The 25,443-nt window shown below is 43.9% G+C and overlaps 1 protein-coding gene and 1 pseudogene across 34 annotated transcripts in view; both read left to right on the top strand.

The window, feature by feature from the left end:
* LOC110291922 overlaps positions 1-8,035 on the top strand; it is a 19,106-nt pseudogene extending 11,071 nt beyond the window's left edge.
* The window catches only part of Ank2 (ankyrin 2), a 583,460-nt gene that overhangs the window by 12,357 nt on the left and 545,660 nt on the right, over positions 1-25,443 (top strand). The gene's annotated exons all lie outside the window — the stretch shown is intronic.

Below are 25,443 nucleotides of genomic sequence, written 5' to 3'. Positions count from 1 at the left end.
GGAACTCACTTTGTAGACCAGGCTGGCCTTGAACTCAGAAATCCACCTGCCTCTGCCTCCCGAGTGCTGGGATTAAAGGCGTGCGCCACCACGCCCGGCAGATTTTTTTTTTTTTTAATTAACATAGAAAGTAATGAGTTTTCTTTTGGCATTTTTCAAAATTACTTTGTTTTTCTTGATTTGCCCTTGCAAACAGTTTTGTTTGTTTGTTTGTTGTTTTTTGTTTGTTTTCATGTCTTTTGTTTTTTGTTTTGTTTTGTTTTGTTTTTTAAATGTTTTTTTCCTTCAATGAGGTCCTGAGAATTGAATACCTGGCCTCATGGTGCAATGCAAGTCCTCGCCTTGAAATACATTTCTAGTTGTTCTTTGAATCTCTATTTTTGAGACACTGTCTTACTAATGTGCCCAGGCTTGAACTAACACCATCGCCCTCGGACCTTCTTCCCTCCCCACCCCCACCTTGTTTTCTCTCTGTCGGGGATAGAGAGATCTGAGGAATTGAATGCTAAGGGCAGTATGGAAGAGTGGCCGCGTAAAGCAGCGGGGAAGGGGAATGTGTGAAACACCCACCCTCACAAAGTCCTACCTAGCCTTTTCAAAAAGCCATTAAAAGATTAAAATAAAACCCGTATGCTTCACTAAAGAAGAAGTAAATCTCTGGGTCTCTTCCACAGCGTCTTACCCACAAGCTGTTCATCTCCAGTCCTATATAATGGATGACCTGCTGCCAGGCACTTGGCATTCAAAGGCAGACTCCTGGAAATGCAATTTTTCAAACCCATTAACCTTTATTCAACTCTTATGAGGAAGAATCGTCATTTTTCTTCTGCGGTGTGCGATCCAGTATTAGATGGATTTGACTGACCTTTCACCCCAAGTTTGTCCTAAGATGGGCTCATAAAACCGATATCTTTTGGAGGCATTATGGAAACTGAGTTTCTCTTTTGCTGTTCATCTTGTCAGACAACTTCTCCCTTACTCATCTGGGTATTGAACATGCTGTATACAGCCCTTTCTGGAAATGGCTTCCTGGTGAGAGTATTTTGCTGCACCCACGGAGCGACCATGACTTGAGGGGAGATGGTGAATGCACAGACCTGTGGTTATTACCTCTCACTGTGAACTTGATCCAGGCCCAGGGACTGCCTTGTAGTTCCTGCACTCTAAAAGTAAAGGGAGAGGATGCTTGGAATCCACAAGCCCCGTGTCTGTCCGGGCAACACAGCGGCAAGATGACTTCTCAAACCTAGCAAAGTGGTGGAACCGGAGAGCTGGCTCAGCAGTTATGAACACTCGCAGTTCTTTCAGAAAACTCAGTATGGCTCCCAAAGCCCTTGTCTGTCTCACACAGCTCGTTATTCTAGCTCCAGGGGATGTGATACCCCTCTTCCGGCATCTAGCGCAACCCCATACACATACAACACACAGACAGATACACACACACACACACACACACACAGAGAGAGAGAGAGAGAGAGAGAGAGAGAGAGAGAGAGAGAGAGACAAGTAGAGTAAATCCTTATTAAAACCGAGTATAAGCACGTACATCTTGAACATCATATGCATTAATCTCGGCCACGATGCTCACTGTGCTGCGTGCTCTTCTCCTTCGTATGCTGCGCCTTGGCTCAGCAGCCCTTTCCTTTCTGCCCTCATTCATTGCGCTTCTTTGCTTATAGAGAATGGGCCGAAGCTCTACCGCCAGCAAGATTAAACCAACTCATTTGTTGTGGCAAGAGGGATGCTTCGCCTGAACATTTTGCAAGCATCCTACATCCTTCTAGGCTTTTTAGCAGTTTTGATTTTGTGAACCCTTTTTATTTCCTGAAACTGTTCCCGCTGAGACTGGAGAGCACCATTCATAGACTCAGACGAGATCGATGGGAGTTCAGGACCGTACGGCTGTAGACGCCATTCATCATGCGTCAATTATATCCACTCCGGATGCTCGAACTTCCTTAGCTGGCTTGTATCTGAACCTCTGTGGCTAGCTCTTCAAGTCTACTATCTCCTCACTCTCAGGCATGATAATGATCACAGGTCAGAGATAAAGAGGCCAATGGTGGTGGGACATGCCTGGAATCCTAGCACTTGGGAGGCTGATCCACTAGGATTGCCAGCAGTTCAAATCCTGTCTGAAGAAGAGTCTGGCCGGGCGTGGTGGCGCACCCCTTTAATCCCAGCGCTCGGGAGGCAGAGGCAGGCGAATTTCTTGAGGCCAGCCTGGTCTACAAAGTGAGTTCCAGGACAGCCAGGGCTATAAAGAAAAACCCTGTCTCAAAAAAACAAAAAACAAAAAAACAAAATCAAGAGTCTGGCTAAAAAGCAAAGCAAGGGCTAGGTGGCTAGTCTGGTGGCACACACTCTTAATCTCAGCACGAAGAGATAGGTGGATTTCTGCGTTCAAGGCCAGCCTGGTCTACAGAGCAAGTTTCGAGTTTGTTCTCAGAAACAAAACAAAACAAACAAAAAACAACCAACCAACCATCGACAAATACAATATTTTGTATTTGCCAATGCAAAACAAAATAGAGCTAGGAGAGTCAGGACTGGCTATGCATACTGTCATCCGAGCTCTTTTTTTTTAAATATATTTTATTACGTATTTTCCTCAATTACATTTCCAATGCTATCCCATACCCTTCCCCCTCTCCCCCATTTCCCTACCCACCCATTCCCATTTTTTTTTTTTTTTTGGCCCTGGTGTTCCCCTGTACTGGGGCATATAAAGTTTGTGTGTCCAATGGGCCTCTCTTTCCAGTGATGGCCGACTAGGCCATCTTTTGATACATATGCAGCTAGAGTCAAGAGCTCCGGGGTACTGGTTAGTTCATAATGTTGTACCACCTATAGGGTTGCAGGTCCCTTTAGCTCCTTGGGTACTTTCTCCAGCTCCTCCATTGGGAGCCCTGTGATCCATCCACTAGCTGACTGTGAGCATCCACTTCTGTGTTTGCTAGGCCCCGGCATAGTCTCACAAGAGACAGCTATATCAGGGTCCTTTCAGCAAAATCTTGCTAGTGTATGCAATGGTGTCAGCGTTTGGAAGCTGATTATGGGATGGATCCCTGGGTATGGCAGTCTCTAGATGGTCCATCCTTTTGTCACATCTCCAATCTTTGTTTCTGTAACTCCTTCCATGGATGTTTTGTTCCCAATTCTAAGAAGGGGTACAGTGACCCCACTTTGGTCTTCATTCTTCTTGAGTTTCATGTGCTTAGCAGATTGTATTATGTCATCCGAGCTCTTAAGAGAGTGGTAGATTGATCTTACATGTGAAGACAGCCTAGGCTCCATAGTAAGATCCTGTTTCAAAAAATGTAATAAGGCTTGGTGATGTCGCTCACCATTAGAACACTTGTCTTGTTTGTGCATGGCCCTGGATTTGACCCCCAGCAAGGGAGAAAGAAAGAAGAAAGAAAGAAAGAAAGAAAGAAAGAAAGAAAGAAAGAAAGAAAGAAAGAAAGAAGAGACTCAGATTTAGCAGATTTCTCACGATCAAAGAAAAGTAAACGGCAGAATAGGGGATCCACACCCACACGTGTTAGACATGGAAGCCTGCACCCTGAAATAGCACATGGGACGCCACCACCTTATGGTAGCTGTCATGCTGAAGCCTGGAAACACAGATGCAAATCCTCTCAACAGTGGGAACTCCAACTGTAGGGATACAGTGCGAGCATCTCCGTGGTGTTTTATGATCCGATACAAGGGGGACCTTTGTTTGCTTGATGAATTCAGAAGTGACCAAGAGGATGGAGCCTAAAGACCACTAAGGGCTTGAAGCATGGTTAAGACCAGGGGAGGAACTTGTCAAAGAACGGTTGTAGAAGAGGGGACAGAGCATAAGGACTGTGTTTGTCACCATGACTGGTTCATGCGTTTCCTACCAGTGTTTCTCCTGGCACTTAGTCACTCACCCCCATTACCACTGTTAATGTCTCTCACGATTCTGCTTTTTATCTTAGATTTTCCTCTCATGTGTTTATACTTTTCCTCAGAACAGTCAGTCACTCGTCCCTGCAGCTTCTATTATCACGATAGGTTGCTGTCCCTTCAGTGGAACACCCTCTTTTTGCTCCAGGTCTTGTCTGCATGCTTACCCACCAGGTCCTGCAGATTGGACTGGGCACCATAGTCCTCATTCTCTGCAGCCCCCTCCAGCTGTCCTCTTTGCTCCCTATCTTGGGTGGTCCCCTCCCCGCAGTCCTCTTTCTGAGCAGGAACCCTTGAACTACCTTTGATTTCTCTCTCGCTTCCTCTCACTGTCACTGCCCAGGTTCAGGCCTATATTGTGCCGTTTCCAGCTAGATTGTAATATTTCCCAACTGACTTCACTCTACTTAGTGTACCCGTTTACAAGCCTTCTTCTATATCCTGGGGTCTTATCGTGTCATTCCTGTCTAATGAAATCAGATGTGTGTTTCCTTAATTGCTCTGTTGGGTGCTGAGAACAAAAAACTTCTACACCGGGTGCCTAAAGTGACAGATGATGACAAGTGCTCAGTGAGCAGTTTAAGTTTTCAAATTGATAATACAGTCACCTCTGCAGACTGCACAGAAAACACAGAGTTGATTTTAAAGTGTACTTATGAGAACAAAGGTATTTCCAAGCACTTTATTTGTGGACCACAGCATTCAAGTCACCTAAAGATTGTGTTAACAAATTACAAAACTATTGTGCAGGGAAGAACTTGTCCTTGGTAGAGGACAGAGGATATCACTATTATTTTTAATGTATTTATTTTAATGTGCTACAGGGTACGTCAGTATTTAGGAACCGCTCCCACCCAGGTTGCCTCTGTCAGTATCTACTGGCTCCCTCTATTCACTTCCTGCTTCTGAGAAAGCAGGAGCCCATAGACCAAGGCCAAGCTCTGGGGTGGGAACATAAAAATACAAGAGGGAGGAAGGATGCTAAGGAGAGGGTGGGACTGAAGACGGAAAACCACTTAGAACTCCAGGAGTGTGCCATTGTCATAAAGACGATAGCTCATGCCTGAAATCCAAGCACTCTGGAGAAATGGATATTCAAGGACATTCTTAGCTACATAGCACATTTGAAGCCATCCTGAGCTACACAGAGAGAGATACCATCTCAAAAATTAGAGGGACGAGCAGCATGCTCTAGTACTGAGCTGCACCCGGAACCAGGGAGAAAGAGCTTGGGATCATCAGTCCAGTCCTTGCTTCTTTGGGAGTCACTGCAAGAAGACAGATGCTTGGAAGGGAGACAGCATTCTTGTGACATAGCTATCAGCTAAGGGTTGCAATGTAGCAGGAATAGAGATGCTCACATCACTGAGGACCCCGGAGAGCTCTACTGAATCAACTCTCCCGGGCATAACAACCTCTGAACCCCCTTTTTTTTTTTTCACAAAGTGGGAAAGTTCTAAACTTTACGGCCAGTTAGTGGAAACTTTGAATACTGTGTGTATGTGTGTATACAAGCATGCACCATGCACTTGTGTGTTATGGACCTGCAGATCTGTGTTTTAATTAACAGAGAGATACGAGTTGCTGTCATACAGTTAGGAGGTAGAAGCAAGGATAAACCACTATATTGTGGTCTTTGCCAGAGCTGACCATGTCAGCCTGGAGGCAATTTAGAATATTGTACTAAATCCTGAAGCTCTTTGGAAAGGCTCAAATGGTGTGACTGCAGAACCAGAAAATGTAATACAGTGAAACATTTTATGAGTTGACTTGTATGTATTCAATCTGCAAGGGCTAACAACTGGCATTTGATGGAGAGGCACAGGTATGGAGAACTCCCTTTCTCCTGTTCCTGCTCCCTTTCCAGGAGAAAAGCCCTACCTCAGAGATCAGTGTAGAGACCCTGGGCTTGGATGGGCACAATCCCAGGTGACTTGCTAACCCAAAGCCATGCTTTTGACATCTTTCCTGTTAATGCTTGCAGTGCTGCGGTGTCAATCCCACCACACCTGCCTCCAATCATCCTGTGATTGTGACCCAATCAGCATGAGCTATGGTTTCTGGTTGCTGGAGACTAAAGCCACAGCTTCCTGTATACTAGGAACCCTTCCAAGTGAGTTGAGCTCCCAGTCCCCAGCAGATGCTTTCCTGTGCGTGAGACCCTGGGTTCACTCTTTCTCAAAGGTCTTTCTTTGGGGCAGAGAGAAGGATTAGAGGGTAAAGGTGCTTTTGCACAAGGCTGGCAATCTGAGTTAAGTCTCTGGAGCCTACATAGAAACGGAGAAAGCAATCAGGCGGTGGTGATGTATGCCTTTGACCCCAGCACTATGGAGGCAGAGGCAAGCGAATCTCTCTGAATTCAAGGCTAGCCTGCTCTACAGAGTGAGTTCCAGGACATCCAGAGAAACCCTGTGTCAACTCCCACTCCTCTAAAAAAGTGGAAAAGAAAACCAGCTCTATGGTCTTGTCCTCGGACCTCTACACACGTGTGACATGAACCCCACACCCCCGTCATGCACACATACAGATAAATACAGTCTTCCATGTTCACATCTCTGCCCAGGGAGTAAGTTTGCCTAGAAGTCATCTTGCAAATACTGTCTCCTATCTTGTTGATAGACTTGGGTCCTGTGCCCCTCCACTTCTAGAAAATCCGAAACTAAGTTTTGTTGGGGAACATTAAAAAAGGGTTAGTGATCTAACCCACAACAGCTGCTGCACCTACAGCAAACATTGTTGAATATTAAGACTTGTAACCCTGCAATCAACTTACTATAACCACGCCTCTCGCCCCTGTTATGTTGAAAGACTGAGTCTTTATTCAGTTCACCTAGCTCAATGGAAGGAAAAGCAATTTTCAGTTTCTGTGAGCTGTTGCTACGAGGGCTTAATAGAAACATCCTGGTTAATGTTGCCATGGTGATCAAAAGGCTGTACCACCTAATGTATTGCTTTGAACGTTTCTTTAGAGCATCTGACAGCGAGGGACACAGGTGACCTTAGAAACAAACACAGCATCGTCCTTGACAGCTGCTTTGAAAGTGCTTTGAAAGGCGTTTGTTTATTTTTCAGTGGATATGATATATTCACTACAAAAATGTATCTAGATTTTTTTTTTAATTTTAAAATCCCACTTATTGCTGGACAGTGGTGGCACTTGGGAGGCAGAGGCAGGTGGATCTCTGAAAGCTCGAGGCCAGCCTAGTCTACAGAGCAAGTTCCAGGACAGCCCATACTACATGGAGAAACCTTGTCTTAAATGCCAACCAATGGCCTTTTCTGAGAAGTGGTGGTGGGTACAGCTGAGCTCTGTTCAGCCTGTTCCCATTCTGATTCACCTTCCTGATGAAGAATAAGTTTGCCAGGAAGTTGCACCACAACTATGGCTTTTAAAGATACTGGGAAGACGCCAGCAGAACCTGAGGTGGCAACTCACCAATCATGCTCACAAGCCACAATGTGAAGTGAAGTCGCTGGACAGGATGTGTGCTGACTTAATAAGAGACGCAAAGGAAAAGAATCTGAAGCCCTTGGCGTCCCACTCTTGGGACAATCAAGGCTCCTTTGCTGCTGCTACTGCTGTTACTACCATACCTGGAGGTGCTGGGAGCTGCTACAATGGCAACTGCAGCAGAGCTGGAGTGGCTTTGCCAGTCCTCTGTGGGCACCAGCGTTAGCAGTCCAGAGTCCATCCATCATCACAGAACTAGCACATGATACCAGTGAAAATACAGAGAATTCCAGCTTTTTCGATAGTATCTTTCGGATGGCAGCTCCCAAAAACAGACGCACCATCGAAGTTAACAGATGTAGAAGAAACCCTCACGAGCTTATTAAAATTAAGAACAATATAGACATTTGCCCTGAATGTGGTCTCCTGAAGCAGAAACATGTCATTTATGGCTATTGCTATGAGAAAGTATGCCGGGAGACAACAAAAATCAAACAACAAATAGGGGCTCAAGGAGGGGGTCCTTTCAAAGCTCCTCCCATTGAGACTAAGGTACTGTACACAGGAGAGAAACCATTAGGAAGGAATCAGGGCAAGAGGATTGTAGAAAGAAACATAAAGAGTCCATCTTGATTCACCCAGAATTGAACTAAAAAAATGTTAAAAGGATGATTTCATAGTTAGGCAGTTATTTAAGAGCAGGAGTCTTCATTTTCATGTTGTACCTGTTTTCAAATCATCAATGTATTTTAAAATGGATTTTAAAGTTAGCTGTTACTTTTAAATGAGGTTATTTGAAGACTGTATCATGAAATAACTCAGCACATTTATGTAAAGGCAAAGAAAGAAAGAAAGAAAGAAAGAAAGAAAGAAAGAAAGAAAGAAAGAAAGAAAGGAAAAGAGAGAGAGGAAGGAAGGAAGGAAGGAAGGAAGGAAGAAAGAAAGAAAGAAAGAAAGAAAGAAAGAAAGAAAGAAAGAAAGAAAGGAAGGAAGAATCTGAAAGTGAAAGGACCAGCTCCAATGCCTACCAAGACCTTGAGAATCACTACAAGAAAAACATCTCGTGATGAAGGTTCCAAGACGTGGCCTCCTTTCCATATGAGAATCCATAATCGCATTGACTATCACAGTCCTTTGAGATTGTTAAGCAGCTTACTTCCAGCAGTATTGACAGGAGTGGAGGTTGTGCATTTCTAGTGGGATAGTTGTTGTACCCACCATGGAATATTACAGAGTGTTCTAGTTTGCATTGTAAGTGCCCTGCCTCCAAAGGACCATCTGGTAAAGACTTGGCCTCCATGTGGTGCTTTAGGAAAATGAGGGAACCTTAAGAAGTGCCTAGCAGGGGCTGGTGAGATGGCTCAGTGGGTAAGAGCACCCGACTACTCTTCTGAAGGCCCAAAGTTCAAATCCCAGCAACCACATGGTGGCTCGCAACCATCCGTAATGAGATCTGACTCCCTCTTCTGGAGTGTCTGAAGACAGCTACAGTGTACTTACATGTAATAAATAAATAAATAAATAAATAAATAAATAAATAAATGTTTAAAAAAAAAAAAGAAGTGCCTAGCAGGAGGGCTTGTGCCCTTGCAAAGGACGATGGAACCCCAGCTTCTTCCTCCCTCTTGCTATCACTTCCTAGTTCCCAGGCCAACAGTTGGCCCCTACTCTGCCTTGCCTATGATTGCAAAAGTAAACTTACAACATGCAAAAGCCTAAGCTAAATTTCTTCATCAGAATTATGCATAATTTGCTGGAAATAGATGATAAGACCAGTTTTCTTTCGGTGTTTATAAATATCCAGTTTAAGTTTATAGAGTTTATGTAAAATTAAATAAGACATAATTCAGAGAGAAGCTGTGGTATACAATATAGATAATGATTAAGATACTGGGCTGGTTTGTATATGCTTGGTCCAGGGAGTGGCACTAGTAGGAGGTGTGGCCTTGTTGGAGGAGGTGTGGCCTTGTTGGAGGAGGTGTGTCACTGTGGATGTGGTCTTTAAGACTTTCATCCTAACTGCCTGGAATCCAATCTTCTAGCTACCTTCAGAACAAGATGTGGTACTCTTGGCTCCTCCAGGCCCATGTCTGCCTAGATGCTGCCATGCTCGGATCTGGAACACGTGTGGCTGTTGAGCCACAGGTTAGACACACCTGGGGATCCTTTCCTTTTGCAATATTTGGAGTGACTAGGAGTGAGAGGAAGTGCCCTGTGAAGAACTGAGTTAAGGGCATGTAAAGGCATTTGGAGACAAGTTAGCCGCCCTGATACGCTTGCAATCCTAACTCTTCTTCATAACAGACATGGGCTTCTCACCATTTTCTTAGGGTCTTAAAGAATAGTTCCGCTTCCTCCCCCACACACACACCAAGATGGCGCTGAAAGCGAAGAAGGAAGCTCCTGCCCCTCCCAAAGCCGAAGCCAAAGCGAAGGCCTTGAAAACTAAGAAGGCGGTGCTGAAAGGCGTCCACAGCCACAAAAAGAAGATCACCCACCTTCCGGAGGCCCAAGACCCTGCAGCTCCGGAGGCAGCCAAAATATCCTCGGAAGAGTGCGCCCAGGAGAAACAAGCTTGACCACTATGCTAATCATCAAATTCCCACTGACCACTGAGTCAACCATGAAGAAAATAGAGGACAACAACACTCTTGTGTTCATTGTGGATGTCAAGGCTAACAAGCATCAGGTCAACAGGCTGTCAAGAAACTCTATGACATTGATGTGGCCAAAGTCAATACCCTGATAAGGCCCGACAGAGAGACGAAGGCGTATGTTTGCTTGGCTCCTGATTATGATCCCCTAGATGTTGCCAACAAGATTGGGATCATCTAAACTAAGTCCAGATGGCTAATTCTAAATATACACTTTTTTTTTCACCATAAAAAAAAGAAAAGAATAGTTCCAGTCTGGGCATAGTGGCGCACACCTTTATCCCAGCACTTGGAAGGCAGACGCAGGCGGATTTCTGAGTCTACAAAGTGAGTTTCAGGATAGCCAGGGCTATATAGAGAAACCCTGTCTTGAAAAACCAAAAAAAAAAAAAAAAAAAAGTTCCCTTGTGTAATGTCACTGATAATAGTTAAAATTTGTTTTATTAAGTGTTTTTACTATTATTAAATATGATTACAATTTAAAATTTATTTTATATGTAATATTTTGCCTGCATGTGTATTTGTGGAGAGGGCATCAGTACCCTGGGAGCTGGAGTTATAGACAGTTGTAAGCTGCCTTGTTGATGTTGGGAACTTGGGTCCTCTGGAAGAGCAGCCAGTAAGCCACTAACCCCTGAGCCATTTCTCCAGCTCCCTATTCCAATCTTAAAAACAGAATTAAACAGTAATACAAGGTAAGAGGGTCTCCCATTGTTTTACGCCCCTCTCCTTTATTGTTAGACAGTTGCTTCCATATTTAGTTTTAGTACTTTGTTGGAGTGTGTGTGAAGTCATCTGGGCATTATGCCCAGTTTGTTTAATTTGTGTTTATTTGTGAAGTGTCGTAGATTTTGTTGCATTTATTAGATTATTGCTGTTATTAGTGGTTACTAATGATATATCATAATGTGTTCTTATCTATTTAGCACTGAAGCAATAGTATTCCTTCCCGAAAGCAATCTCATACACAGCTTCAGCTGTGGCAAGACTCCACAGTGAATCCATCCCCAACCTGTGTCTTTAAGCATTCTTTTCCTCTGTGGGTTCTGCTTTTCACAGAGACAGTATTCCTTCCTCTTCCCGGACACCGTGGCCTTTTCTACATCTGAGGTTTTGTTCATTTCATCCCTTCTCATCTATCTGTCAAAGCTCCAGCCATCGTCAAAGCTTGACAATAAGCCAGGCGGTGGTGGCGCACACCTTTAATCCCAGCACTTGGGAGGCAGAGGCAAGCGGATTTCTGAGTTCGAGGCCAGCCTGGTCTACAAAGTGAGTTCCAGGACAGCCAGGGCTATACAGAGAAACCCTGTCTCGAAAAACAAAAAACAAAAACAAAAAAAAAGCTTGACACTAATATTTCTTACTTGGATGCTTTCCTGTGCATGTAGACCTCATTCACAGTGGATAACAGTGGGTCTCTCCTCATCTCCCTGAGCCACCGACCTCAGTACTGGCTATATCATTGACATCATATTTATTTCTGTTTATTTATTGTATATATGTTACAGGTTGTGTGTGTGTAGATTCCAGAGGTTAACTTTAGGTTCTGTTTGCCAGAAACCATTTCCTTCTTCTTGAAACACTGTCTCTGAATCGTCTAAGGCTTGCTGCTAAGTTAGGCTGCCTGGCTAGTGAACACCAGGGATCTACCTGCCTCTTCCTCGCCAGTGCTGAGATTATAAGTGTGCAGCATCATGACTGGTTCTTTTGTCTCCCCTTGGGTATTGAACTTGGGTCTTCATGCTTACACAGCAAACATTTTACTCACTGAGCTATCTTCTCAGCCACTCCGTTTTCTTCAACTATGGCAAAACCACATAAAGGTAGCAAAACTTACGAACTCGGTCACTTCTAAGTGTCTAAGTAGCTGATGTTAGCATAATCTCTCCAGTATGCCATGATCTTATAGACTTGTTCATCCTGTAGAACTGAAACTTGCGCTGGTGAGATGGCTCAGCAGGAAAAGGTGCTTGCTGTCAAGCCTGATGACTCAAGGTTTGCGTCCAAATCCCATATGGTAAAGGGTGAGAACCAACTTGTGCAGTTGGTCCTCCGGTGGCTGGATTATCCCACTCCTGCATGCTGATGGAGGCCACCTTGCACTGATGTCACCAGTAGACGACATAAGCCTGGGGCCAGCTCTGCTCAAAGTGGAAAGAAAACAACTAACGATGGAAGAAGAGCAATAGCAATTCTTCCTTTTTCTTTCAAATATTTTCTGACCTTTACTTTTAGTTTAGGTGTATGGGTGTCTACACATTGTGGGTGCAGTACCCACAGAGGCCAGATATGGTGTTGGAACCCCAAGGGCAGAAGCTAGAGATAGTTATAAGCTATCATGTGGGTGTTGAAAATTGAACCCAGGTTTTCTAGAAGGCCAACCAATGTTCTTGAAGGCCCAGGCATCCTTAAGAAACATCCTTCTTTAAGAAACACAGTTAGTTGGCTCTAGCCTGTAGCGTTGGTGGTCACTGAGGCTGCTTTCTTCAGAAACCCCGGACTTGGGCTGGGGATGTGCCTCGATACGATACTGGTGTGCTTGTTTAGTATATATGACCCCCCAGTTCTGGATAAACTAGGTGTGCCGGCTTGGGCCTATCATCCCAGCACTTGGGAAGTAGAGGCAGGAAGAACAGAAAAATGCAAAGCAGTTTTCAAGCTACCTGGTAAGTTCAAGGCCAGCCAGCTTGGGATATATGAATAAGTGATATATTGTCATGTAAATATATGAGATGAAATAAATAAATAAATAATAAATGGAAAGATTCTGTCTTCTGAAGATGTGTAGTCTGCGTTTGGTTCCCTGAACTTCACTCAATCTGATCTCGCTGGTCACCATGCTTCCTAATTCTGCTTCCTCATCTGTAAGTTTGAAATGGTCTGTGTAACACAGAAGCCTTGTGAAAACACTGTATTTTTACATTTAGTTATAATGTCTGTGTACATGTGTACAGACACGCATGCACATGCTTGTCACAGGACATGAGTGGACGTCCGGGACAACGTTCACGGGTCAGTTCTCTTCTGTTCTGTGGGTCCTGGGGCTTGAACTCAGATCACCAGGTTCGATGGAAGGCCCCTTCACTGCCTTTGGTCCTATTGTAAGAATTATATATTGCTGCAAAATAGCTGCCACATGGTAGATAGTTCATAAGGTGGCTGGGGAGATGGCTCAGTTGGTAAAGGCCTTGTTGCACCGTCTGAGGATCTGAGGCTGTCAGTCAAGAGGAGTGAAAAAGTCCAGGATCTGTGTGTTGTTGCTTCTTGTTCATTGCACTGATGTTTCTGAGCATAGAACTGTCCCGCTGTATCTGTGCATTCTGAGTCTGAGGATCCAAACAACAAAGGAGAAGAGAAGGGATGGGGGCGGGGAGGCTGGTGAGAAGGCTCGGCAGTTAAGAACACTTGCTGCTCTTGCAGAGGACCTGAGTTCCGTTCCCAGTACCCACGTGGAGGCCCTCAACTATCTGTAACTGTGGATACAGGGATCTGTCACTCTCTGTGTGCCTCCAGCAGCAGCAGCAGCAGCAGCAGCAGCAGCAACAGCTCACATGTGGTCTACACACGTCCATGCAGGCAAAACACTCATGCTTATAAACCAAGGAAAAACTGAGAACAAAGTTTCATTTAAATTACAGCTATATTAAACTGACTTTTCTTGCCACTTTCCTGTAAACTATACAGTCTAGCACCTGCTTATCTTGTACAATGAAAATGCAGTCTGGAGATGATTTAAAGCTTTTGTGGGTGCTGGACAACAGAATGCTGGACTATCATGCATAGGGTCTGAGGTTGGTCCCTGGCACTGCAAAATGAGTAAGTGGGTGCATGCATATGTGAGAGGGTGTGGGTAGGCTCAGGGACCCGAGCTTCTGCAGATTTGGGTATCTTTGGGGTATCTTGGGACCAATCTATAGACATTAAGAAACTATTGCTTAGTCAAAGATTTCCTGAAAAAAAAAAATCAACAAATTTACAGAGAAACCATTTACTTTTCTCTCTCCCTCTGTAAGCAACTGCTGCATAGCAAACCATGTAAATAGTTAGTGCCTTAAAATAATAGCAAGCATTTAGTGATTGTTCTGTAACTCATGTGAGGGTGGCAGCTCACACAGCAGCACCTGAGGCAGCTGGAGTGGCTACTTCCATGGTGGCCCTTCCCATCACCAGCACATTGGCACTGCCTCCTAGCCAGCAGTTTGATCCAGGTAGCGGTTCATTTCCTGCTCAGCTGACTCCCTCTGCTTTTGTTGTCGGCTTGACTCTCTGTTATCTTCCATGTGGGCTTACCGTGGTGATAACTTGGGCTTTTTCCTAACCTGGTGACTCCCAGGTAGCTGGACTACGAACGTGGAGGTACTGACGTCTAATTGTTTCAAAAGAGAAAGCTACCCAGGAGCTGGAACAGGTGACTTGTACTGTCTTTTGTTAAAGTGTTATCAGACTCAGGAAAGACTTACAGACGCACTCAGCCAAGAGAGAAGACCAATCATTCACCTGACAGACACTTAGCCCCTGTTGATGTTTGACAGAATATCCAAGTCTGGAGTTGCTTCTAGAAGCACTGAGAAGACACAGTTGAGCTGTAGGTACAGGATCCTCGCACAGATGGAACACGCACACATTCACACAAACCTCTCTCTCTCTCTCTCTCTCTCTCTCTCTCTCTCTCTCTCTCTCTCTCTCCACATTGAAGTGATTTCCATGTCCAGTGACCATGGTTGCTGTGAGAGTGCTTAAGGCCTGTCTGATGGCAGTATGTAGTTCACTCAGGACAGTTCTGAACTGTGCTGCAAAAATGGGCACATCCCATGAGTTAAAGGAGGGGAAGAAGTAGAGTTAAATTTTAAAAAAAAATTTTTTAAATCTATTATTAGTGTTTAGTATTATTAGTGTGCTGCACCACTGTACAAGAGTGAAGGTCAGGGGACAAGTCTGTGAAGTGAGTTCTTTCCTTTCACCGTTTTGTGGACTCCAGGGATTGAGCATGCCACCATCCTTCTGCAGGGAGTAAACTATGAGTAAGCAAAGAAAGGTCACTTTGTCAGGACACGAAGTGCTCAAAATTGCAATGGGTAGGACAGAAGTCCTGCAGAAGAAAGAACCCAGTGCTGGATTTAGAAGAGACAGAGAGAGAGAGAGAGAGAGAGAGAGAGAGAGAGAGAGAGAGAGAGAGAGAGAGAGAGAGGAGAGAGAGGCTTGGTTGTTGTTCCTTCCTGCTTGCTAACTTTAAGCAGTAGGGAGGTGCCCACTGGCTACTTGTGAATCCATGATTAACCTCTAATCTGAACACAACCAGCAAAATACCAAAGGGATTCATAGGGAGAGAGTCCCATAGGCCTCCTCTTGCCCATCTTACGCAGTGTCACCTTCCAGAGCTGAGATGTGACAGTGATTTCCTCCTTCTCCAATCTTCTTAACAAACCTATGTTTTTCTTTCAACTGTTAGCATAGTGCTCTCTCTAAATACCTTTCGCTATGTAAATGACTTTGAGTTTTTGTTAGGAGAAAACGGTAAGAGAGCAAGTGTTGTAACCCAAATATGTTTAAAAAGTTGCCAAAAACCATCGCTTAGTAGCTGAATGGACTTCTTATCTAATTTCGAATTCAACGCAGGCGTTCTCATCATTCCCATGATTCCATTGTGGAGAAGGGATGGGGCTGGGTCAGTTACCACTAGTTGTTTAAAGAGCACTGGGTTGGTCTAAACACAGAAAGGAAACCCGCAGTCCTAGCATCCCAGAGAGTGAGGCAGTAGGATCAGAAGTTCAAAGCCAGCCTGGGCTGCATAGTGCAAACGTGTGTCTGAATAAATATGTATCAAATACATCTGTACCTTATTTTTAATCTCTCTGTCTCTGGGTTGCTCTGTTTCTCTCCCTTGCTCCCTTGCTCTGTGTGTGCAAGTGTGCAAGTGTGCGAGCGTGTGATTGTGTGTGTGTGTGTGTGTGTGTGTGTGTGTGTGACATGAGGTGAGGGGGAATGCATTTGGGGCCTTGTGTATGCTAGGCAACTGATCTATCACTGAGCTGCTGCTCCAGACACACACCTAAGTTTAGTAGAAGAAAAATAATTTCTGGTGCCGGGCGTGGTGGCGCACGCCTTTAATCCCAGCACTCGGGAGGCAGAGGCAGGCGGATTTCTGAGTTCGAGGCCAGCCTGNTCTACAAAGTGAGTGCCAGGACAGCCAGGGCTACACAGAGAAACCCTGTCTCGAAAAACCAAAAAAAAAAAAAAATAATAATAATAATAATTTCTGAATTGCAAGGAACTGTAAGTACGACCTAGAAATATCACTACCCCTCCAAAATCTCCATACTCAGACTTCATTTTTATCACCCCCCGTGTGAGTGAGTGCGTGTGTGTGTGTGTGTTTATTCATGTGTCAGGTTGTGTGTGGAGGTCAGGGACAGTTTGCTTTCAGAGTTGGCTGTCTTTCATGGGGGTTGGGGTCATTGTACTTAGGTCACCAGGCTTAGCAGCCAGCAACGTTATCCATGGATCCACCTGGATTGAGTACTCTGTGCACACTTCGTGGTCTGGTTTTGACTCTAGCACCATCATCCATCTTGTTTAAACAGCTCTAGGGCAAATTCTTCCTCCCAAGTTCATGACTTAGGAGGTCTAGAGTGGGAACTTGCAATTTCTAGTAATTTCCAGGACATGTAGGTGCTACTGACACAGGTGCCATGTTGCCTGTACCCTCTGCCAGACATCTTCTCTGTTTCTGGATTAATACATTTGATATTTTTTCCCATTCTCTTTAACTTGTAACATCCTTCATTTTCCCTCTCAGCTGGTGCTCTTGCTCCTGGATTCACTAAGAATATGGTCTGGATGGGCTGGAGAGCCCTTAAAGGCTAGTCTCACAACCAAAAATATAAGAATATGGTCTGGAGAGATGGCTCAGTGGTTAAGAGCATTGGCTGCTCTTCCAGAGGACCTGGGTTTGACTCTCAGCATCCACATGACAGCTGACAGTAACCTGTAACTGCAGTCCCACGGGATCTGATGCTCTCTTCTGGCTTCCTTGGACACTGTTTGCATGTGGGAGAACAAACATACATACAAGCAAAATACCCATACACATAAAAAAGAAGAGGACTTCCATAAGCCCCCTTGGCAGAACTGGGAATGATGCTCAAATGTCAAAGTGCTTGCCTGGCATGCACAAAGCCCAGGGTTTGCTCCCCTATACTGCATAAAGCAGTCATAGTGGTGTATGGACACATCTGTGATCCTAGCATCTGGTAGGTAGAGGCAAGATCAGGAGTTTAGTGTCACATCCTGTTATACGGTAAAGTTGAGGCCAGCCTTGGATAGATGAGACTGTCAGAACAGAAACACCTCCCTCCAGCAGCCACATGCTCTGCCTGGACAAAGAGAACTAAGCTTACATAACTTCAGGTTATTACAAGACATGGATAGAACTTGAAATAAAAAATTATGCTGCATGAGGTAACCCAGGCATAGGAAGACAAACACTACCGTTCTCTCTCATATGTGGATGCTAGTTCCACGTCTTTAGACTTGTGTGTTTAACTTGGATTGTCTGTAGAATCCAGGGTAGCAGAGGAACAACTGGGGTGGAGGAGACCTTAAGGAAAGGGAAGAATTGGAACGCAAGTTATAGAAAAGCAGAGAAGAGAACTACTGGGGCCAGAGATGTTTAAGAAGGGATTGAATAGGAAATGGGGGAGTCAAGATGGTTACTAACGCAAAGGAACAGTGTTTGAAAAAATCTACAGGGAAACTTTCTATTTTGTAAGCCAGTTACAAAATATAACTTGAGGATCCAGGCATGGTAGTGCACACCTTTAATTCCAGCACTTGGGAAGTGGAAGTAGGAGGATCTCTTTGAGTTTGAGGCCAGCCTGGTTTACAGAGTGAGTTTCAGGACAGCCAGGACTACATAGAGAGACCTGGCTTGAAACACACATATACACACACCACACCACACACACACACACACACACACACACACACACACACACACACGTTGGGCTGGGCAGTGGTAGTGCATTCTTTTAGCCCCAGTACTCAGGAGGCAGAGGCAGGCAAATCTCTGTGAGTCCCAGGCCAATCTTATATACAGAGGGAGTTTTAGGACAGCCAAGACTACAAAGAGAAACCTTGTCTTGAAAACAAATAAAAAACAAACAACAACAACAACAACAAAAAAGAATGAAAAGAGGAGGAGGAGGAAGAGGAGGAGGAGATATGCTGAATGGCTACACCTAGAAAACGCTGTTCCCAAAGGTTATTAAACATGAATCCACTGCTAGGTATGAAGTGCGTCCTGATTAGCTAGTCAGGGAAACATCGAACCCTGCAGGCACCTGCCATTCCTCTTGATTGTTCAACAGAGCTAGTTCATAAGATCCCGTTGCTGAAGACACCACACACCTTCATTACAAGATGTAGAGAGTTCAAGCTGGAATAGACCTGGAAGTCTCTCCCCTGCTGGCCAGCTATGCCGGCTGGAAGGTGCTGTGCAGGCTCCTGGCTTTAATGTGCTGTGAACCATCACTCTCAACTATGATGCCTCTACCCTTCTTTGGAGCTTTTCCTAAATCTCGCAAGTTGAATCAATGCGCCTTGCTGCCTCTGCCTTTAGAGACGTTTCTCGATAATGGCAACAGCTCCGTTCACTCGCCTGGTGTTTTTAGATGTGATCTCATTATGAGTACAGTCTGGGCTTGAGTACATCTTCCTCCTGCGTCTGCTCCTCTAGTGCTGGGTTACACGTGTGTAGCACAGCATCTGTCTTTAAACTCACTTCTTTAATACCTATACCGTTTATTTATATTGCTAATGGAATAAGCAATTGCTTCATTGCTTACAAAATGCCATTTATTTATTTATTTAGTAGTAAGTGTTGCACCCACAACCTTGTCTGTGCAGGAAAGTGTTCTGCTATATCCCCCAGCTTACCTGTAACATTTTGTAGGGCATCTACAGTGTCTAATACAGTGCCTGGAACGTAGAAGGCATAAGATGCATTATCTAAACTGTTAAATGAATGAGGTGGTGTGTGTGTGTGTGTGTATACATAAAACCCTTTCAAACACATAAAAATCTTGCTGGTTCTTATGTTTTTATTTCTTGAATTCTTACCACCCACCTGCTTTAAATGTGTTTAGCTGTCAGTGTTTGTAGTCAGGGCTCTGCTTTGATGAAAAGAAAAACAAAAAAAAAAAACAAAAAAACAAAAGCAAAACCCAGAGACAAACAGCTATTATCAAAGAGTACAACCTTTATTCTCTTAAGGGTTCTTATTACATGTGGCAAAGACTTTCTCCCTAGCAACCACCATTTGTCATGTGGCTCTGTATCTAGTGATTGGGCTCTGCCTTACTCAGCCTGTCAAACTGCAGGGAGCCATCTACACTCTCCTTCAATGAGTGACTGTTTCTCCCATGTTTTTCCTCTAGCTAGCAGCCTTTCTTCTTTTAAGCAACCCTAGCATCTTATACAAACAGACATTCTCAGTGAGCTTCCTCCTCCTCACTTGGCCATCTTGACACAGTCTGATAGGTGCATAATCTTTCTTGGACCTGGAACTGGGCAGTGTGCCTAGGATGTGTGGGACGCATTTCAGCCCTCAGGAGGCACAGCTGTTTGTCACATCCAGCATACCACTGCTGGCTCTCTCTTGGCTGAGCCATTTAAATATGTGCTATAAGCAGTCAGCTGAGCTTTGTTATATAATTTAATCATTATATGCCACTCCGACTATATTATTCTTCCTTTGATATGTGTTGAAGGGAGATGTTCAGATTGGCATTTGAATCGGGCATGGTGGCAAACACCTATAATCCCAGCATTTGGGAGGTACCAGCAAGATCAGGAGTTCAAGGCTGCCCTTGGCTACATAGTGATTTAAGAAGCAGCCTTCTCAACAAAACCAATCAGTGTTGGTTTAAAATCCTTCTGAAGCATTTTTTTCTGGTTTGCTGTTAGCTATGACCTAAAATCACTTCAAATCTAGATGTCAAATACATAGCCACTTTACATAGGATATGGTCAGAACACAGAATAAATGTTAATATAACAAATGCTACGCAGTGGAGTACGTGTGTCCGCTGATGGTGCTGTGTGGTATGTGGTGGAGTGTGTATTTGGAATGGAATGAAGGAGACCCATGATAAGGCTGGTTCAGGTTGGTTGGGGCCAGAGTGTTAAGGGAGGGCCTTGTTTGCCTTGATAAGGAGGAGTTTGTTCATTATCCCCGAGACAATAGTTACTTATGGTGGATTTGCGGGCAGAGGAAGCAGATTCTTGTTTATTCTTAAAACAGTGGAGAGCGAAAACTGAAGAAAATCTCTTGAAGTAGACTGCCAGGCAAGGTAAAGGCCCAGGGCAAAAATCCACAGGTAGGTTCTGGAAGGTTTTACGACGTCAGCTCTCACGCAGACGCAGACTACTATACCGTGTACCTCAGAGATCAGCGCAAGCCACCATATCAGGCTAAAGTCACATGCTTGCCCTCTCCTTTGCGTAAAAATACATAAAAAATTGGGATTCTATTTCCCTAAGCAAGAAAGGCAAATATGTCCCACATCAGCGTGTACATGGCTGAGTCAATGACACTGCTACTATGAAATGGCTTCTGTCTCCAAAGTCTCAGTATTCTAAGGGGTTTTATGACCCTTGCTTTCCATCTGGAACCATAATATGAAAGTATGAACATTTCCCTTGCCTGGAAAAAAACATTATGGTAGAATTCTGTATAAGTAACTTAATTGTTATTTATTTTATGGAAGAAACAACTATTATAGCCAGGCAGTGGTGGCACATGCCTTTAATCCCAGCACTTGGAAGGCAGAGGCAGGAGGATTTCTGAGTTCCAGGGCAGCCAGGGCTACACAGAGAAACCCTGTTGTATCGAAAAAAAACAAAAACAAACAAAAAAGAAACAATTATTATTTACATATTTTCTTTCAATTTTACCTATTTTTTGTTGTTTTGTTTTGAGATACTGTCTTATGTAGTCCAGAACCAATTTTCCTGACTCTGTTTCTCAAATACTGGGACTATAGGCATATACCACCACATTAGGCTTACATTTGGCCTTTAAAAAAAAGAGCGTATTTTTCTGGCGCTGAATATGTAGCTCAGTGTCATAAACTGAGCATAAGTCCCTGGATTTGGTCTCAGCTCCAAGAGAAAAGGGTAGGGTGTTTGTTTGTTTGTTTCTTTGTTTTTGTTTTGAGGCAGTGTCTTATCATGTGGCCCTTGCTGCCATGGAACTCACTATATAAACCAGGACAGTTTTGAACTCACTTCCTTTCAGCTTTGTGAAATGTCCATTGAATAATCAAGACTGTGGTCATGTATTAATTGGGGAGAGAGAGCATTTACCTAATGGCCACAGAGTATTTTTTTGTTCTGTAATGGCTATTTCTACTGTTTTGTTTTGTTTTGTTTTGTTTTGTTTTGTTTTGGTTTGTTTTGGTTTGTTTTGGTTTGGTTTGATTTGGTTTGGTTTGGTTTGTTTTGGTTTGGTTTGGTATTTTGAGACCCAGTTTTCTGTGTAGCCCTGGCTGTCCTGGAACCTGCTCAGAAGACCAGGCAGGCCTCAGACTGAACTCAGAGATCCTCTCACGTGCTGGAATTAAAGGATGTACCCAAACTGTTTGGCCAATATTTCTATTCTTTATGATGTTTGCAGGGATTGTAGTCTTCCATGTTCTCTGTGTAGTATTTACTTATTTTATTTTTAATTATGGGTATGTGTGTGTCTGTGTGCATGTGCACATGCTGAGCACAGGAGGCCAAATAAAGGTGTCAGGCCCTGAAGCAGCTGTGAGCCTCTGAAAGAGGTTCTGCAGAAGTGCGCTGCACCCACGGGTCTTTGTTATATTGTCTTAGGTTTGTTTTTTTGTTTGCTTTTGTTTTTGTTTTTGTTTTTTGAGACAGGGTTTCTCTGTGTAGCCCTGGTTGTCCTGGAACTTACTTTGTAGACCAGGCTGGCCTTGAACTCAGAAATCCACTTGCCTCTGCCTCCCGAGTGCTGGGATTAAAGGCGTGCGCCACCACTGCCCGGCTTAGTTTGGTTTTTTTGAAACGGAATCTCCTGGAACCCAGGGTGGCTTCTGAGAAGCTATGTAGTCAAGACTGGCTGATCTGATCCCCTGCCTCTTCTCCATGTGGTTGGTTTGCAAGCCTGGCTTTTGTGATCCTGTTGCCTCAGGTTTTCTTTTTTTTTTCTTTTCTTTTCTTTTCTTTTCTTTTCTTTTCTTTTCTTTTCTCTCTTTTTTTTTTTGCTGGGATTTGAACTCAGGACCTTTGGAAGAACAGTCAGTGCTCTTAGCCACTGAGCCATCTCTCCAGCCTCAGGTTTTCCATTTGAGGAGAGAAGAACCTTGTGCTTATTGCAAGGGAACAACAGACACAGCAAATACCATCTTACACACAGAAAGTATGCTTGCTTTCAAAATAGTTAAAATATCACTTGTAGTTTTGTGTGTGTTGGTACATCTGAGTGTGGCTACATACCTGTAAGTAGAAGTGCCAGGCAGGCCAGAGGACCAGACTCCTTTAGAGCTAGAACTACAGACTGTTGTGGACACCTGAAGTGCATTCAGGAAACCAAACCTGGGTTCTCTGGAAGAGCAGCCTACACTCCAAGCTGCTGAGCCATCTCTCCAGGTCCCTGGATCTCTTTCTCTCCCCTCGTCTCCCCTCCCCTCCCCTCCCCTCCCCTCCCCTCCTCTCCTCTCCTCTCTTCTCTCTCCTTTCTTTCTATAGTACTAATTTGGCCCTTTCAACCACCTAGCACCTAGCACAACTTGTACCTCATGTTAGCCTTTAAAGGGAATCCACTGTGTTTTCAATTATATACTAACTCTTAAAGAGAGATTTAGAGATTCTTCTCTTTATGCCTGTGTTCCATGGCAAGGTGGCCTGTATGTATGCCTGGCTTTACGAATGAGAACACTCGTGAAATTGCTGGACAGAGAGGGGCTTAAGGTACAGTTTAGTGTTGGTAAAATAGAGCGAAGCCTTCAGTGTCAAATAGAAAAAACAAAAGAGAAGATTGCTTTTTAAAGCCATCACCTATGACGCAAAGGACAGAAGTCTCCAAATAAGTTGGTGTTTGGTTGGTGGGGTACAGAATACCATGGGACTAGAAAACACCTTTCTGATGTTCTCCAGACTTTGTTGTGTATTGTATTGAGGCAACATAGATGGTATATGGTACACTCCTTGTACACAATGGTAATTTTAAGTAAAATTTCACATCACTCGAAGGTTTGTAGAAGGGACCTCAAACATTAATCCGGGGGTGAGATTTTCACTAATTATAACCAAAATAGTTAGAATGTGCTAGTTTAAATTTTAGTTATACGTAACCACAAAAACAATGGGAAGCTTCAAAAAATGATTCTTTGACTTAATTATTGGTAAAATGACATTTTCTCTGTTATTTTCTATAAATTGGGAAATAAACACAGATGTTCAATTTTAAGCAGTCGTGAGGGCCAGTGCTATAGGCATACATTTGCAAATTGCTAAGACAATTGCAGTTTGTGTTGATGTTTCAGGAATGGAGGCCAGCTAACAATGGCCTGAGAGCCCCAGCAGTGGCGATCTTCACATTCCCTAGGGGACGGGGACCAGCCCAAGCCCAGCTTTGAAGGTTGAGGAATTCCCAACAGGCCAAATTATAGCGGAGCATCAACACCCCGAGGTGATACATTCTTCACCCAAAACTCCAGGGGGATTTTGCAAAGTGAGAAATTCTTTTGTATCTTTGAAACCAGGCAAATCAAAGGAATCTCTTTTAATCTGATTTAGGCCCAAGCCAGTGAGTGGCACTAAGAAGGAACAAACACATTAGCGCCAAAAGGAAATTATAATTAGAAGCGAAATCTTAATCCGTAGCCCACTGGCTGAGATCCCTAAAGCTTTAGCCCCTGGATTTTAAATGTAAAAATCATTCAAATGTGTAAGGGGCTAACGTGCGGCGTATTTGCATGTGAAAATGGGTGGTGTGCGTGCATAATTGGTGGGCCGAGTCCCTTTTGTTGGGGGAATGGGGTTCTAGGAACTGTTGCTTTGGGAAGGGAAGCAAACTTTCACGCAAAAGCACTAAAACTGATGAGCAAATTTATTTCCAAATTGAACGTTAAGTATTAGGTGCTCCTAATTAAGCCCAGGGCTTCTGATGCAAAAGGATTTGTTTTAATGGTGGTCCGTTAATGTCTGCGTCTGATTCTTAGAACCTAACTTTCTTCTTGATGCTGAGAATTAAGAATAAAGTACAGAAGAAGCAGAAGAGGTTAAATTGGGCTTTAACAATCTAGTGTCCTTTGAGGGAAAAGTTAGAAATGGCGGGAGACAGAGGAGCCGCTGAGGAGTCCCCGTTGTTGCTGTAATCAGAAAGTTCTGTGCACCGTTGCTTAATAAGCTATCTTATGGACATTTATTTGTTTTAATTTCACTGAAAAGATCCAGCAAACCTACACAGTTGAATTCTTCATCACCTGCTGACATACAGGCAAGGTTCTCTTCTTACGTAAGTGTTTGTGAGCTACTCTCTGCCTGATGTGACAATGCTGGTAGCAACCAGGAATGGGCTGCGTTCTGTAACGTACAATACTGAAAATGAGCCATTTAAAATTCAAATGATTTGAATCTTCTCAAACTTGTCTGTAGGACTGACTTCCACTAACATCTGGTTTTCTTGTGTGTGGGATGACGGTAGGGTACAAAGCTTCGTCCGCTAACCACTGTTTTTGACGACTTTCCTCCAAGTTCTTACAACTCATAAGGTGTACCCTAGGAAAACTACAGGGTTTTCATCTGAAAGGAACCCCCACCAAATTCTTTTCTCTCTACAGAAGCACATGATAACCGTTACACAGAAAATTTAAATTGTCACTGGGCTGTAACTCTAGCTCCACAGGAGTTGGCAGTGTCTTCTGGCACACACACATGTCACACATAGAGACATATATGCATAAATAAAAAAGTATATATTGAAAACAACAACCCAGCCTGGTAGGGGTGGTACAAGGCTGGAGGCAGAGGCAAGAGTTTGAGGCTAGCCTGGTCTACAGAGCAAGTTCTGGGACAGCCAGGACTGTACAGAGAAACCTTGTCTTGAAGAACAAAACAAACAAACAAAAATCCAAAACAAAACCCAAACCCTTAGAGATTAAAATATATTTTTTAAAAATCTCATCATGGATTTTGGAGGGGCGCAAATTAGCAAACAATTTCAAGGCTGTTTAGCAGTGCTGGGTCTAATTCAGACTTGGTATAGTTGGCCATGCTAAGGGGATGATGGAAAAGCACTCTCCTGGGCTGGTGAGATGGCTCAGTGGGTAAGAGCACCCGACTGCTCTTCCGAAGGTCCAGAGTTCAAATCCCAGCAACCACATGGTGGCTCAC

The sequence above is a fragment of the Mus caroli genome, chromosome 3 (assembly GCF_900094665.2).
Source record: "Mus caroli chromosome 3, CAROLI_EIJ_v1.1, whole genome shotgun sequence".
In the NCBI taxonomy this organism is placed as follows: Eukaryota; Metazoa; Chordata; class Mammalia; order Rodentia; family Muridae; genus Mus; species Mus caroli.
This window is presented reverse-complemented; position numbering and strand designations above follow the sequence as displayed.